This window comes from Nelumbo nucifera, chromosome 1, assembly GCF_055504915.1.
Source record: "Nelumbo nucifera cultivar China Antique chromosome 1, China Antique-T2T, whole genome shotgun sequence".
Taxonomy (NCBI): Eukaryota; Viridiplantae; Streptophyta; class Magnoliopsida; order Proteales; family Nelumbonaceae; genus Nelumbo; species Nelumbo nucifera.
The window spans coordinates 136,345,376-136,362,722 of NC_142649.1; the positions used below are offsets into that span (position 1 = coordinate 136,345,376).

Sequence of the window (17,347 nt, forward strand, 5' to 3'; positions counted from 1 at the left end):
CGAGATATGATGGTGGTGTCTGATTAGTCTTGGAAGGTCAAGATCATAGGAAATCAGGTCAACAGGTTATTTCGGAACGAAACCTTAGTTTGATGGAAGGGAAAATGGGGAAATCTGGAGTTGAAATTTTATGGGCAGGTGTTTTGATGTATCCTGAGTCTAATGGCATGGTTTGATTGGTTCAGATGTGTTTGGATCACTGGGATCTAGGTTGTAGGTGTTTTGAGCTAATGAGAGGCATCAGAATGGAATCTTCACTTGATTGAAGGGTAAATGAGGCAATCTTGAGCTGAAATTTCATGGGTAGGTGTCTTGAGAGGTCCTGGGTCTGATTGTTGTGTCTGATCTAATGGTTAAGGTGTAAGTGGGGGTCGGTCAGGGCCATCAGATAGGTATCAAGCAAGTTTAATGATGGATTTGAAGGCTCTTGGGGTGAAACTCGGGTTTTTTGGGTTTTTGGTTGTTTCAAATAGATTGAAAGGGTTTGATCGAGAATTTGGGGTGAATTAGAGTTTTGGTGGCAAACTAAGCAAAAATCGGATGCTGACAGCCAATCAAAGAAGACTTGCCATTGAAGGAAAAGACTTGAGCGGGAGATTGGGAGAAAAGAAACCCTCTTCCATTGCTTCGGCGAAGCTCCAAACTTCTTTCTTTACTGGTCTGCATTGAAAGGTAAGAGATTTTATTTTATTTTATTTTATTTTATATTTCTATTGTTTTTCTATTATCTATACATGGTTTGTGTTCTCCTTCTTCTTCTTCTTCTTCTTCTTCTTCTTCTTCTTCTTCTTCTTCTTCTTCTTCTTCTCTATTTCTATTGTTTTACTGTTCAATTTCTAAAATTGTTCTTCTTGTTTCTTTCTTCCTCCTCCTTTTCCTCATTTTCCTCCTTTTTTTCTTGTTTCTTGTTTCTTCTCCTTTATCTCAGCCGGTTTTTTGGCATGAAAACAGGGGCTCCGCCCCATTTATTTCAGTCGGTTTTTTGGCATGAAAACAAGGGCTCCACCCCATTTGTTTTAATCAGTTTTTTACATGAAAACAAGGGCTCCGCCCCATGTCTTTCATTCATTTTTTCATGAAAATTATGGGTACCTAGTTTTGGCCTTTCTTTTTGAATAAAAATAGGGGCTCCGCCCTATTACATTTCCCCCTTGTTTCATTATGTTTTGTCTTGCTTTTTTTTTTTTTTGCATAAGAATAAGGGCTCCACTCTTTTACTTTTCACCCTTTTTCCTTGCACAAACAGGGGCTTTCCCCAATAATTTTACTTGTTTTTCTTGCATGAAAATAGGGTTTTAGCCCTGATATATTCTCCTCACCCTTTTTCTAATCACAAAACAGGGGTTCATCCCCATTTTTTCATTACTTTTTTCACAAAATACAACTGTATTACACAAAAGTAGATATGTATTTGCACTTTGTAGGTTAAAATAGATATGTATTCCTTTTTTTTTCTTTTTGTTAATGTTAAAATAGATATGTATTCCTTCATTTCACATGAGAAGTTAATTTTGTTTAGTTTGTATAACTTTCATTTGTAGTGTGGCTTGTTATTATTAATTGATGACTTGATGTGTGTAGTTTGTTATTTTGTTGAACACTGAAAGTTGAAACTTGAATTGAAAGTTAAAAGTTAAATTTTAAAACAATAGATTAGAGACAAGACTCTATACTTCTAGACTTTAGATTCATTATTCAAAACTCAAAAGATATTAAGACAATAGTAGCCTTGTAGAATGTAGATAGAAAACTTGAAATGTAGACTTGTAGTGATTAGTGACAATTTGAGAAAGTTCTCAACTTATTCTATTTTTTTAGTAGGAAATATGGTGAAGGGTCAAGATGGTATGTGGGTGCATTGTGTCAAAGTTGATGAAAATAACAATTTGCATGTGAGATGCAACTATTGTGGAGGGGAATTTTGGGGAGGTGTCTTTAGGATGAAACACCACCTTGCACACATAAACAAGAATACTCAAGTCTGCAAAAAAAAAAAAAAAATAGAGGAAGTATATGAAAAGTTCAAGGCATTATTAGAAAATAAAGAAGGGACAAAGAAACAAAAGGAGAATGAAATGTATGAATCCAATGCCGGGGCCAACTTGAGGGACTTCTACTTTGATGATCACCCGGAAGCAGAGGATCCCAAAGGAATGTGCAAGGCATCATGCACACTTGATACTTATGTACAAAAAGGAAGAAAAAGTCTTCAACAAACAACTTTGAATCACGTGTTGAAGAAAGGTGATAAGAGATAAAGTTTGTCAATCCATTGCTCAATTTTTATACAAATGCCTTGTCTTTTAATCTTGTGAAGAGTCCCTTTTTTGAAGTTCACATCTGCGCCCCACAATGTCTCACAGCGCATCTCCGCCATGTATTGGGAACATCTCCTAATGATACTACCAAATCCAATGATGTCATCATCGAAAGATGTTCCCAATACAAAGCGGGGATGCGCTGTGGGAAGTTGTGGAGCGCCCCCTCATGGGGTGCAGATCTGAACTCCCTTTTTTGCTAAAATGGTTAATGATACAAGTACATTTGGATCGGGACTTAAGCTGCCAAGTTATCATGAAATAAGAAATACTTTTCTGAAAAAAGAGGTAGGAATTATTGAAGAAATGATCGAAGAGTACAAGGAGTGCAGGAAGACTGGCTGCGCACTCATGTCAGATGGATGGACTGATGGTTGTAGAAGGTCCATTACAAATTTTCTAGTGAACAGCCCAAGTGGAACATTACTTTTGAAATGTGTGTATACTTCAGAAATCATAAAAAGTGGAGAATACTTGTTCAAGTTGTTTGATTCGGTGGTTGAAGAAATTGGAGAGGAAAATATTGTTCAAGTGGTGACAGATGGCGCATCAAATTATGTAACAGCTGCAGAGTTGTTGATTTAGAAATGACCAAAATTATTTTGGACACTATGTGCAGCCCATTGCATAGACAACATGTTAATGGATATTTGGAATCTGCCTACCCAAGCTGAAACAGTTAAGAAAGCAAGATTCTTAACTAGATTCATATACAAGCATTGTTGGGTTCTCAATTTGATTTGCCATTATACTAGAAACAAAGAATTGACAAAACCAGCTATTACCCGCTTTGCAACTTGTTTTCTTACAATAAAAAGTGTTCATCAACAGAAGGATGCATTAAGGAAGATGTTTAAATCAGATGAATGGGAAAGAAGTCCATTTGCAAGGAAAGAGGAAGGAATTAGAGCACATGACATTGTGTTGATTGATGTTAACTTTTGGGCATCAGTTTAATATTGCCTAAAAAGTACTCTTCTCTTGGTGAAAGTTCTTCGACTTGTTGATTCGGATGAAAGGCCTGCCATGGGAGATATTTATGAAGCAATAGATAGTGTATTTGCTGATTTGATCAGTAGCTTGTTCTGGGACTGATCTCAGCCTCCTGTGTGTAATTCCTTATCAATAAATATTACTTTACCTTTTCCAAAAAAAAATATTTATGAAATGTAAGGAAAAGATACAAGCCACTATGGGATATTATTGATAGACGTTGGGGTTTACAACTCCATGGGCCAGTACATACAGCAACTTATTTTCTAAATCCAGCTTTTCGATATGATGAAAATTTTAATGCAGATTTAGAAATTAAGCAAGGCCTTAATGATTGCTTGGAGAAAATAATTCCCAATACACGAGAGAGGATTATAATTGAGGATCAAATTGACAAGTTCAAGGCAGCTGAAGGTTTATTTGGTAGAGAAACAACAAAGCTTACTCGGAAGACAAATCAACCAAGTTTGTTATCAGACAACTAAGTCTATTTTTTTTTCTTTTGATTGTGTTATGCTTAGTCACTTACATACTAATGCTTGGCAAAGCAACCATATGGTGGGATAACTATGGAGATGTAATGTGTGCACAATTTACATATAAATTTTGGTGTTTATGCATGGTTTGATGCCGATTTGTGTGAACTCTTACCCCAATTGAGTTTGATTTCAAAAAATTGTCAAAGGGGACAAGTCTAGGGAAAAGAGCATAAAATCATGCTAAACGAGGCCAAATTGAAGGTGATACAGCCCAACAAGGAGCAAGGCCCAGCCGAGAGGTCAAAAGATGGCTATTTGGCCCTTAAAGCCCATGCAACACTCTTTGGGAGAGCCCAAAGAGAGAGCCCAGCCGCAACCTTCCAAGGGAGCCTATTCGGCCCAGCAAGGAGGAGGTCCATTTGCAGCTCAAGAGCAGCCCAAATTGCAGCTCAAGAACAACCTAAATTGCAGCTCAAGAGTAGCCCAAAGTGCAGCCAAGAGAGGCTAGGGGCCGGCAGCTTCTAGAGAGTTCAAGAGAGCTAAGGGCAGCAACTTCTAGAAGGTTCAAGACGCTAAAGGCACCAAACTTTCTAAAGGAGAGAACTTTCTAGATGAAAGAACTTTCTAGATGAGAGAAAGGGGCTGAAGAGAATATTCTAGATTCAAGAATATTCAAGAGAAGAAGAAGCTGATTTCGAATTTGGAGAAGAAGCCACTTGATTTCTGCACAAATGGTAATCGAATTCAGCTAGAGCTTCCATGTTGATTTTCTCCATTAATTCAATATTTCTTGCTGTAATTGAATGATGTTTCATGTAAATTTAGATATGTAATTAGCTCTCTAGGGTTATTCGAATGAATTAGATTCAATTTTGATTTTTTTATTAGAAATTCAATTGTAGAACTGTTAGCTGAATTGCTCTCTTGTAATCTCAGATCTTAAATTTCAGTTCATGCAATTGTGATATCCGAACTGCTATTCTATAATCTCAAATCTGTAGTTTCAGATCATGAACTTGTAAGGTTTGAATTGCGAGTTTGCAATCTCATATCTGTAATTTTAGATCATGAAATTGTAATATCTGAATTGCTTGAGAGAGAATTCAGGTAACTTTAACTTAGTTTGGCTGATTTGTTCCTTGAAAATCCTAGAGTGCTTGAGAAAGATTCTAAGATTTCAGATCTGCTAATCAAGAACCGAATTGAGTGCAAGGTTAGAGAAAACTTGCACAATTTGGTTGGTGATCATTCAAATCTGAAACGATGCCATAGAATTTCTAGATCTTAATGCATGCATGGGAATTAGATTCTTGCTAGAAATAGAAGAATCATCACTCATGCATAGAATGAACATGCGCTTGAGAGAGGTTGTTCATTACCTTAGGGTTTCACTAAACCAAGGCTGAACCATAATCTAATCGAATGACCTAGAGATTTAATTGCTGGATCAATTTTATGCATAGTTAGCTTGTCTTCTCAATTTGATTGCAAGGTGTTTGATCAAATTTGTTAGAGCTAGTTATGTAGTTAGGATTTCAGATTTGAAGTAGATTTAAATTTCAGCTAATCAGATAAGAGTTGGTTGATGTATTACTAGTAGTTGCTACATAAGTCCTCATGGGAATGATACTCTATTCATCACTTTATTACTTGTGCGGGTAGTGCACTTGTTAGTGTAAGTAAATACGCATCAAGTTTTTGGCGCCGTTGCCGAGGACTTATTGCAGCAATATTAGGAACTATTAGCCACTGTTAATCTGATTTCTAATTCTGTATATTAGGATTCAGATCTGTGTTTTGTAGCCTCCATTGTTGATATAGATAGTTCTCTTTATATTGTTGATTTGCTTTATCCTTGATTTTTGTTTTAGTCTTAATAGTGTAGCTGCATTTTAGTTCTGTTTATTTTATAAAAAGAGTGTGGTTCAAATCTGCATACATTAACTTTCATTGTTGAAATCATAATTCAGATCTGAACACACAGAAAAAAGTTATTGTTCTAATTCAGTAGTATAACTAATAGAGATAGTCTAGTTCTATACATTACAGTTCAGATCTGCACACACTAACCTACTGTTTTAGGTAATCTCTTCCTTCTTGCCGAATGTTTCTAGTCCTATACTATGTAATATGATTTTATTTCTGCTGTATGATAGATTCAGATCTGTAGATGGAATAATTTCCCTTGCTGATATGAGTAGTTTTCTTGCCTAGTGTTAATTGCCTTTTTCTCAGTTTGTTGTTCTAGTTTCTAGTTTAATAGCTTGTTGTTCTATTTCTGGTTTAATAAATTTGATATATTTCTGATTTGAAGTAGGATTCAGATCTGTATTTTCTGATATCTGTAGCTTCCCTTCTATTGCTGATTTGTTTAGTTTTGATTACTAATCTAGTATTGCCAGTTGAACTGATTTCTAGTTCTCTATATCTCATAAAATCAGTGGAGTTCAGAACTGTACACATTAGCTTTCACTGTTGAGTGCAGAAATCAGATCTGAGCACACAGAAAAATCTTAGGCTGATATCCAGATCTGTGTATATTAATCTTCATTGCTGAAATCAGATTTTCTTGCCGATTGTCTCTATGTTAGGCTGCTTTTCTTGCTTCAAGTGTGCAATCTGCTAGAGTTGATAGGCTACTTCTCTGATTTCAAACTAGTATTTCAGAGTTCAGATCTGTCTATATTCAGCCTGCTGATTTTTATTGTGTTTAAAGCTTTGTCTTCTTAGATAACATTCAGTCTTTGTCTTGTAAATTTGCTGCTAGATTAGGATTGCTAATTGTTTAATTATTTACATTTCTGATTTGAGTACATTAGTCTTTTTTCTTGTTTTGACTTGTACAATTTATGACAAGCAGACCTGAACTGGAGGAAGTCCCTTACAACCCGGAGATTGAAAGAACCCTCCGCATCCACTTACGAGCTACTAGACAAGTTAGAGCTGAAATTGAAGAAATGGTCGAACCAAGGACTATGATGGACTATGCCAAACCAAATCTAACCGGAGCTGCTTCAAGCATTGTAAGACCAACCATTGCTGCTAATAATTTTGAGATCAAACCAACCATAATTCAGATGATCCAAAACACACTTCAGTTTTGTGGAATGACTCATAGAGATCCAAACTCTCATATAGCCAATTTCTTGGAGATTTATGACACTTTCAAGCATAATGGGGTGAGTGATGATGCTGTTAGGCTGAGGTTATTCCCATTTTCATTAAAAGACAAGGCCAAGACTTGGCTGAATTCATTGCCAACTGGATCTATAGCCACTTGGGATGAAATGGCTAGTCGATTCCTCTCCAAGTACTTCCCTCCATCCAAGACAACAAAGATGAGAAATGACATCACTACTTTCTTCTAACTAGATGGAGAATCTTTATATAAGTCGTGGGAGCATTATAAGGAGTTGTTAAGGAAGGTCCCTCACCATGGACTTCCTATATGGCTGCAAGTGCAAACCTTCTACAATGATCTAACCGAAGCCAACAAGACCATCCTAGATGCGACAGCCGAGGGCTCCATCAACAATAAGACCTCTGAAGTGGCCCATGCTCTCATAGAGGAGATGGCAACCAACAACTACCAATGGCATTCAAAGAGAGCACAAGTGAAAAAGCAGCATGGTCTTCACAATGTGGACACATACACAGCTCTATCTACGCAAATAGGAGCACTTAGCAAGAAAATTGAGGAGATGCAGATGGCAGCCTTGCATGTGCAGTCTGTGACATGTGATTGGTGTGGGGGAGGCCACATCAGCACTAAATGCCAAGTTGGCAATCAGTTTAGGCAGTCCACAGAACAGGTTGACTTTGTTGGCAACTTTCCAAGGCAGCAATACAGTCAAAACCACCATGCATTCAACCCCGGATGGAGGGGCTACCCGAATCAGTCATGGCCTAATCAGCATGGGCCGAAGCCCTTTCCCCAAAATTTACATCAACCGGAAAAAAAATCTAACATAGAGGAGCTGATGACCAAGTTCATAGCCAGTGCTGAAACCAGATTTCAGAACCAAGAGGCCTCAATAAATAACTTGGAAAATCAGGTTGGACAGTTAGCGCAAATGATTTCTGCAAGAATACCGGGCACTCTACCAAGCAATACAGAAGTGAATCCACGAGAACAAGTGTAGGCTATCACTTTAAGAAGTGGTAAGGAGCTGCCAGAAGTAGAGAAGAAAGCAAGGGCTGAAAACAAGGCAGATGCAACCCTTGAAACCGAAAACAAGGAGGAGCAATCTGAACCGCAATAAGAAAGACACCAACAGCCGCAAGTTCCCTTTCCCAATAGGCTGAAGCAACACAGGTTGGAAAAGGAATTCGGTAAGTTTCTTGAAGTGTTTAAAAGATTACATATTAATATTCCTTTTGCTGATGCTTTAGCCCAGATGCCACACTATGCAAAGTTTTTGAAGGAGCTATTGGCAAACAAAAGGAAATTGGGAGATGTGGCTATGGTTGCTCTAAATGAAGAATGTTCAGCAATCCTTCTTAACAAGTTGCCCCAAAAGCTTAAAGACCCAAAGAGTTTCACTATCCATTGTACTATAGGCAGTTTAAAAATTGAAAAGGCATTATGTGATTTAGGAGCTAGCATAAATTTAATGCCATATTCGGTTTTCAAAAAATTGGGATTGGGAGAACCCCAACCGACAAGAGTTGCATTGCAATTGGTTGATAGGTCCATCAAGCATCCTAGGGGAATTATAGAAGATGTGTTTGTTAAAGTAGATAAATTCATCTTTGTAGTTGATTTCATTGTATTAGACATATAAGAAGATGTTGATGTTCCTCTCATCCTAGGGAGACCTTTCCTAGCTACGGGGAAACACAAGACAACCTTGGCTTGGAAGGTAGCCGACATCAAGGGCATCAGTCCATCGGTATGCATGCATAGAATTCTGATGGAAGATGGCAGCAAGTCCTCAATTCAGCCCCAAAGACGCCTGAACCCGAACATGAAGGAGGTGGTGAAGGCTGAAATCATTAAGCTCTTAGATGCCGAAATTATTTATCCTATCTCTGACAGTTCTTGGGTGAATCCCGTGCAAGTAGTACCCAAGAAAAGTGGCATGACCGTTGTTCCAAATGAAAGAAATGAACTCATCCCAACTAGAACCGTCATCGGGTGACGAGTATGCATTGACTACAGAAAGTTGAATGAAGCCACACGCAAGGATCACTTCCCTCTCCCGTTTATTGACCAAATGTTAGAGAGACTGGCCGGGCATGAGTACTACTATTTCTTGGATGGTTATTCAGGTTACAATCAGATCCCAATTGCACCAGAAGACCAAGAAAAGACCACCTTCACTTGCCCTTACGGTACCTTTGCTTATAGGAGAATGCCATTTGGGTTGTGTAACACTCCAGCAACTTTTCAGCGGTGTATGATGTCAATATTTTCTGATATGGTTGAAAAGTTCATGGAAGTTTTCATGGATGACTTTTCAATCTTTGGTTCTTACTTTGATGCATGTTTGAACAATTTGGAGAATGTGCTTAGGCGGTGCAAGGAGACACATCTAGTGCTAAATTGGGAGAAGTGCCATTTCATGGTGCAAGAAGGCATCGTGCTTGGGCATAAAATTTCACAAAAAGGTATAGAGGTTGACAGAGCTAAGGTGGAGACAATTGAGAAGTTGCCACCACCATCATCAGTCCGTTCTATGAGAAGATTCTTGGGACATGTCGGGTTCTATAGAAGATTTATCAAGGACTTCTCCAAGATAGCCAAGCCATTGTCTACTTTGCTTCAGAAGGATGTGGCCTTTGATTTCACAGTCGAATGCCTACAAGCCTTCAACATTTTGAAGGACAAGTTGATCAATGCACCCATCATGATTGCACCGGATTGGACACTTCCATTTGAGCTAATGTGTGATGCGAGTGATTCAGCCGTAGGAGCTATTTTAGGATAAAGATTGAATAAACACTTTCAGCCGATCTACTATGCTAGCCGAACCTTGAATGAAGCATAACAAAATTACACCACAACAGAAAAAGAACTTCTAGCGGTAATTTTTTCTTTTGATAAGTTTCGTTCATATCTGATTTTGTCCAAAGTCATTGTGTATACAGATCACTCGGCATTGAGGCACCTACTCGCCAAGAAGGATGCAAAACCGAGGCTGATTAGGTGGATCCTATTGCTGCAAGAATTTGATGTGGAAATCCATGATAAGAAAGGTGCAGAGAACCTAGCTGCTGATCATCTCTCCCGATTAGAGAATGCGGACTTAAAAGAGAAGACAATCAACACCATTCGAGAGGAGTTTCCAGATGAGCAGCTCTACTCCATTCAAGTAGACTCATCACCTTGGTTCACTGATTTTGCAAACTATCTTGTTGCACATGTTATTCCCCCAAACCTTTCATACCAGCAGAGGAAGAAATTGTTCTCTGATGTGAAATACTATTTGTGGGAGGATCCCTTTTTGTACAAGCTATGTGCAGATCAGATCATAAGGAGATGTCCCAAGGAGGAGATGGAGTCGGTGCTCCGGAACTGCCATGATAGAGAAGCAGAAGGACACTTTGAAGCCAACCGCACTGCAGCCAAGGTCTTGCAATCAGGTTTCTATTGGCCCACATTGTTCAAAAATGCTCATAGGTATGTGTCTTCATGTGATCAATGTTAGAGAACAGGTAACATTTCCTGGCAAAATGAGATGCCCCTCACTAATATCTTGATTTGTGAAATTTTTTATGTATAAGGTATAGACTTCATGAGACCCTACCCAAATTCTTTTGGGAATAAGTACATCCTAGTTGTTGTTGATTATGTGAATGAGTGGAAGCCACAGCTTTACCCACAAATGACTCTAGGAGGGTAGTACATTTCCTGAAAAATCTATTCACCCGATTTGGCACACCCCATGCTATCATAAGTGATAGGTTAACCCATTTCTGCAACACCCAATTTGAACGGATGATGCGGAAATATGGTGTTACACACAAATTGGCGACCCCATATCACCCTCAACCAATGGCCAAGTCGAATTAACCAACAGGGAGCTCAAAAGAATATTGGAGAAGACTGTAGACTCTGCTAGGAGAGGCTGGGCAATCAGGTTAGATGATGAATTATGGGCCTATAGAACTGCATACAAAACACCCATCGGCATGTCCCCATATAGGCTAGTTTTTGGTAAAACATGTCATTTACTTGTTGAGTTAGACATAAGGCTTATTGGGCACTAAAGCTCTTGAATTTTGATTCACAAGCCACAGGAGCCAAGAGGCGGCTGTAGCTGAATGAGTTGGATGAATTCAGACTTGCCGCCTATGAGAATGCCAAGGTTTACAAGGAGAGAACTAAACGATGGCATGATAAGAACCTGTTGAGACATGACTTTCATGTAGGCTAGCAAGTGTTATTATATAATTCCCGTCTCTGGTTGTTCCCGGGCAAGCTAAGATCTAGATGGTCGGGGCCTTTCACCATCACACAGGTTTTTCCCCATGGGGTCGTAGAGGTCACCCACTTGGTACAGGGCACATTTAAGGTGAATGGTCAACGCCTCAAGCCATATTTAGTGGGAGGATTGTTGCCTACTCCATCCACTATATACTTAGATGACCGATGATCTCACTAGACTGTCGAGTTTCGGATGAGCTGTCATAAACTTTTTTGTTTGCTTTCTGCTTTTCTTAGCATTTGAGTTTAGTTTTTTTAGTTAGGATGTTAATTTGGTAGGCTACTGTTCTCTCTAGTTTTATGAGATTTTTCGTAGGTAGAGGCTTCCCATCAAAGGATCTATTATAAAATTCAGAATGATCTTCAGGGAAGTCCCCTCAACCCCTCTCCTTACTTGATATTGCTCTTCATGCCCTTACCCTCATTGCTGGATTTATTGTTGCTCCCTAACACTAGGGACATTGAGGGCAATTTTCATCTTAAGTGTGAGGGAGTTAGGCTGAGGTTATGCACCTCAATCATCCCAACACTTATATACATGCATTGATAAGCCAAATAAACTGGAAATCCCCTTAAGATCATTGTTGTTTATTAGGTGAATTCAAAGAGAGAATACAATGAGTTGAGGGAGACCATTGTAAGTGTTTGAGTTTATTCTTGTGAATGATCCAAACTTATCACAATTCATGAGGTTAAGGAATCTGAATATGACTTTCAACATGACCGATCCTAGCTACCTTCATGTGTAGAATGCACTTGATTAAATAATTGATGATCATTCGAGCTAGTTCACATCTAAACTGTTAATGCATGAGGTTCAAATAACTGGAAAAAAAAAGTGTAAGATGGAGAATAAAATGCACTCACACCAAAAGAAAAAGAAGAAATAAGAAAATACCCTGTATGAGATGGAGCATAAAATGCACTCACACTTAGAGGCCAAGGTGTTGATTTGCATATTGAATGGAAGTGAATGTTGGAGCATGAAGAATTTCATATTCTCCCCTTCATTGGTTCTTATGTATGTGATAAGAATGGCAGTTCATAGGAATGGAGTAAAATACTTACACAAGTTTCCCGACCACTCAATGCATTTTCCTCTTAAAAAATTCTTCCGGTAAATGGTGAGAATAAGGGAGAAGATCTGGTTATGGGTGGTGTCTTTGCTTGAGGACAAGCAAAAGCTTAAGTGTGGGGGTGTTTGATGTGTGCACAGTTTACATATAAATTCTGGTGTTTATGCATGGTTTTGATGCCGATTTGTGTGAATTATTACCCCAATTGAGCTTGATTTCAGGAAATTGTCAAAGGGGACAAGTCTGGGGAAAAAGAGCATAAAATCATGCTAAATGAGGCCAAATTGAAGGTGATACGGCCCAGTTGGGAGCAAGGCCCAGCCGAGAGGTCAAAAGAGGGCTATTCGGCCCTTAAAGCCCATGCAACACTCTTTGGGAGAGCCCAAAGAGAGCCCAACCGCAACCTTCCAAGGGAGCCTATTCGGCCCAGCAAGGAGGAGGCCCATTTGCAACTCAAGAGCAGCCCAAATTGCAGCTCAAGAACAACTCAAATTGCAGCTCAAGAGCAGCCAAGAGAGGCTAGGGGCGGCAGCTTCTAGAGAGTTCAAGAGAGCTAAGGGCAACAACTTCTAGAAGGTTCAAGAGACTAAAGGCGCCAAACTTTGTAGAGGAGAGAACTTTCTAGATGAGAGAAAGGGGCTGAAGAGAAGGCTATAAAAGGAGAAGAGAACTAAAGGAAAAGGGGTCAAAAACCTTTTGGGCGAATTCCTTTTGGGGAGAAAAGAAGGATAGGCGCAAGAGAGGAGAAGAGAGGAGAAGATTCAAGAATATTCAAGAGAAGAAGAAGCTGATTTCGAATTTGGAGAAGAAGCCATTGAAGGAGATCAATCTAGGTTGTCTTCTTCCTTGATTTCTGCACAAGTGGTAATCGAATTCAGCTAGAGCTTCCATGTTGATTTTCTCCATTAATTCAATATTTCTTGCTGTAATTGAATGATGTTTCATGTAAATTTAGATCTGTAATTAACTCTCTAGGGTTATTCGAATGAATTAGATTCAATTTTGATTTTTTTATTAGAAATTCAATTGTAGAACTATTAGCCGAGCTGCTCTCTTGTAATCTCAGATCTGAAATTTCAGTTCATGCAATTGTGATATCCGAACTGCTATTTTGTAATCTCAGATCTGTAATTTCAGATCATGAACTTGTAAGGTCTAAATTGCTAGTTTGCAATCTTAGATATGTAATTTCAGATCATGAAATTGTAATATCTGAATTGCTTGAGAGAGAATTCAAGTAACTTTAATTCAGTTTGGCCGATTTGTTCATTGGAAATCCTAGAGTGCTTGAGAAAGAATCTAAGATTTCAGATCTACTAATCAAGAACCAAATTGAGTACAAGGTTAGAAATAACTTGCATAATTCGGTTGGTGATCATTCAATTCTGAAATGATACCCTAGAATTTCTAGATCTTAATGCATGCATGGGGATTAGATTCTTGCTAGAGATAGAAGAATCATCACTCATGCATAGAATGAACATGTGTTTGAGAGAGGTTGTTCATTGCCTTAGGGTTTCACCAAACCAAGGCTGAATCCTAATCTAATCGAATGACCTAGAGATCTAATTGTTGAATCAATTTTATGCATAGTTAGCTTGTCTTCTCAATTTGCTTGCAAGGTGTTTGATCAAATTTGTTAGAGCTAGTTTTGTAGTTAGGATTTCAGATTTGAAGTAGATTTAAATTTTGGCTAATCAAATAAGAATTGGTTGATGTATTACTAGTAGTTGCTACATAAGTCCTCGTGGGAATGATATTCTATTCATCACTCTATTACTTGTGCGGCTAATGCACTTGGTAGTGTAAGCAAATATGCATCAAGATGGCACACCAAAATTGAAGAAATTGGCAATCCGTATTTTGAGTTTAACGTGTAGTTCTATGGGTTGTGAAAGGAATTGGAGCACATTTGAGCAAATAAACCTTCTATTCCTTTAATTATTTAGTTTAGGAGATTAAAATTTATGCTAAGGGCATATTATATATGGATTTATATAATTCTTGAATCTTGATTTTTAATGTTTCTAGATACATTAAAAAAGAAGGAATCGTTTGGAACAAAAGAGATTGAATGCTTTGGTGTTTGTTAAATACAATCGCCAACTTGGGATTCGCCATGAGAAGAGAAAATTTGAGCAAGGGCTTGATCCAATTTGTCTATCGGACATGGAATCGGATGATGAATGGATAACTGAGAAGGAAAACCCTACCCTTTCTGATGATACAACATGGATGGATATGGGAGAGTGTTTTATTGAAGTTGAAGGAGTTGTAGATAAGCGAAGGAAACGTGGTAGGTTTTATTTTGTTATTACTATAATTTATAACTTTATTATTTTATTCAAATAATCATAATTTTCTCTACCTTAAGTCCTAGGGATCTACACAAGAGGAGAAGAAAAGGGACTGATGAGGGGTAATTTGGCACGACCTAGTAAGTAAAGGTCACGTGGATGCGATCTGCCAGCAGAATGAAAACTCGGCAAGGGGAGCCTAGTCAGCAGTTTGGGAGCCCGGGTGTTCGGGCACCTCGGTACAAAGCCACCTCGGCACCTAAGCCAGTTCGATGCTCAGGAACTGAAGTGACACGTAATAGACTCTAGAAGCTTCTCAGCGGATTTCTAACCTCCCGGGATCACACCGTGTAACGGCAGGCCTTATCCTCTCCCTGCCCGAATCGGGCGGTAATGATAGACTTCATTGACTGGTACGTTAATCCCCGTCTAAAGAGGAAACGAATGTCATCTACTTAGGGCGAGGATCCTGAAATCGTTTTGTGAAACTCACTGCAGCTCAACTATATAAGGGCATCAACCCCTCCAGGGCTCAGGTACGCCCAGTTATTTACACACAAGCTCTCTAGAATTCAAACTTTTAGCTCGCAATCACAACAAAGATACTAACTTAAGCATCTGAGCGGCCTCCCCGGATCATCCACCCCGGTCTCTCTGATATTTGTTTTGCAGCTTGATCCAGCTCGCTACGCAAACAACGTCCAAGCATCTTTCCAACTAGGAACTTTCAGATCGCACATCATCAGGGACGATCCAGCCTCAAGATGAAGAAGAATTTGTTTCTTCATCATATGAAAAAGAAGAAGATGAAGACATTCAACTTGTTGATGATGATAATGGGAATAATGATAGAAAGGATGAAGATTGATATATTTTGACGGATAAGGCTTCTTAGTTCTTAGTTTTTTAGTTGACAACTTGACAAACGAACTTATACAGATTACAAAAGATTTATAGGGCTATACTGCTATATATATTTGTGCATAGTGGGGCACCTTTTTTGTATATTTTGTGTAGGGAACCTAAATAATATATTGGGTTTTGCTCCAGCTTTTTTGTTGACTAAACTAAAGTCTTGGATACATATTGTCATTGTCATGTAAAGCTCATATTCATTCATAATTCAAGATATTGCTTTTTATTGACACTGGTGTAACTATAAGCCTATCATTACTATATATTTATAAGATGTTTATGGGTTAGAAAGCTTGTGTAAAGTCATTTTTTCTATTTTTTGAGAGATTTAGGTATATTTTAGAGTTTTTAACAGTTTTTGAAAAAATAAGAAAAAATTTTAAGTTTTACGATACGATTCGATTCAAACCCTTTTACAATTTACGATACAATTATGATTTTCAGAACATTGCATCACTGACATATGGCAAGTTTCAAACAATTTCGCTTTACCATATTTGGCATTGAATTACAATTCCCGCCAATGTGCAAATACACCCAATGTTAGGTATTGAGCAAAGCTCGGATCAAATGTTAGACTACCATAAGGAGGATTATTGGGTTAAAGGCATATTTCAGGTATGGAGATTGACAAGATAACAGCAGTTCAATACGTATGTTTTGTCTTAGTGTAGGGATTTATAATCTGAGCAGTACATAATGACCCAAAGCAATGGCATCCCTACATCCCTTTGGATTGGTCTTGTTAAAGACTGCAACACTTCGATGAAGATAGTTTTCAATGAAAGGAGATACATAAGGTGGATCTATTAAATGGCAGGCTGCAATCTTCCTGTGCATGCATGCGTTGCATTTGTTGATGATAGTTCTCAATATGCAATTAAAATTGAGAATTGCTGTTTTGGCAACCCGGGAAACAAACAAGAACTTGTGGATTTAGAGGGAAACCCAGAACCTTCAGGATTTAGAGGGGTTTTAAGGAATGAAAATGGAGAGATACATGCAATGTTTTCAGGACCGATTGGGGAAGGGAATTCCACAACGGCAGATCTGTAGGCAGTGATGCGTGGGGTGTAAAAGGCGGGTTAACTTTGGCTGTTGGGGCCCAACAGCATAGGCTGTTGAGACAGTTTCTAGACTGGGCACATTCTGGGCAGTTCACCTATTCACGCCCATGCTTTGGTACTTAGTAAAATAAATTAAGATGTTATTACTAATTTACCCATTCTCATGATAACATGATATTCCCAGAAATTTTCTCAAAAGCATAGGCTGTTGGGTTTTTCCGTAAAAGCTATATAGTTGGAGGTGGAAAAGTTAATGGTTGAAAGAAATTCAAAATTTGTGATAAGTTGGGTGTTGAAAACAAAGAAAGTTTTGTGGGGATTCAGGAATAAAATAAAAAATTGAAACAGTTCACAGGAAATATCCAGCTGAATATACAGAGGGTACAAAGATCAGGAAAGCATGGCAGATCATCTTGCAAAAGGAGCTTAGTGAGAATTTTTGGGCTACACTGTAAATCTTATGTGGGAAGATTAGAGGGTTGGTTTTAGTTTCAGTAACGGATCATTCTGTTTAGAATGAGTTCTACGTTGTATGTGTTAATACCATAAGTTTCTAGTTGGAACCTATTCAGTGACCGGTTCAGCCTCAAGGCAGAAGACAATGAACATCGTCTTCTTTGGAATGATAGTTTTAGCATTTTTAAAAGTTTTAAGTGGCACATGATTACTGACAAACTGTTAGCAATTGAGTCCTATTAGATACATTCTGAAAGTTTGGATACTGTAAAGATACATTTTAAAGTTTTTAAAATCGAACTGGACAATAAACTGGT

General features: G+C 38.3%; 1 long non-coding RNA gene and 1 other non-coding gene across 7 annotated transcripts; one reads left to right on the top strand and one right to left on the bottom strand.

Annotated features, from left to right (window-relative positions):
* The first annotated feature begins 488 nt into the window (after positions 1-488).
* On the top strand, positions 489-15,722 carry LOC148803869 (uncharacterized). 6 transcript variants are annotated; one of them, XR_016080232.1, is made up of 5 exons: positions 489-672; positions 3,997-4,524; positions 6,651-14,591; positions 14,670-15,005; positions 15,091-15,722. It is a non-coding gene; the product is annotated as an uncharacterized LOC148803869 (long non-coding RNA). The 6 variants fall into 6 exon arrangements; XR_016080230.1 differs by having other exon boundaries at positions 6,651-13,159; positions 14,327-14,591; positions 14,670-15,721; XR_016080229.1 differs by having other exon boundaries at positions 6,651-10,412; positions 12,517-14,591; positions 14,670-15,721.
* Positions 7,126-7,232, bottom strand: LOC148803870 (small nucleolar RNA R71). The gene has a single exon (XR_016081711.1). It is a non-coding gene; the product is annotated as a small nucleolar RNA R71 (small nucleolar RNA).
* Positions 15,723-17,347: the final 1,625 nt, after the last annotated feature.